The following is a 215-nucleotide window of genomic DNA, read 5'->3' as shown; positions in this document are numbered from 1 at the left end:
AATCTGGTAATCATTATTACACAACTTACCTGCTGTGTTTCAGGTAAATTGTGTAATAACCCATTCTCAATTTCATGTTCTGTATTGTGCCAGTAGAGGAGTGGGTGCGAACAGCAAATCACACTGAAAGCCACAGTGGCTTCGGGCATTCCGACCAACTAGATTAGGGCTAGAATCCATGACCTGCCATATAATCCCACTCAATTCACCATCCA

Source organism: Penaeus monodon, chromosome 33 (assembly GCF_015228065.2).
Source record: "Penaeus monodon isolate SGIC_2016 chromosome 33, NSTDA_Pmon_1, whole genome shotgun sequence".
Classification (NCBI taxonomy): domain Eukaryota; kingdom Metazoa; phylum Arthropoda; class Malacostraca; order Decapoda; family Penaeidae; genus Penaeus; species Penaeus monodon.
This window is presented reverse-complemented; position numbering follows the sequence as displayed.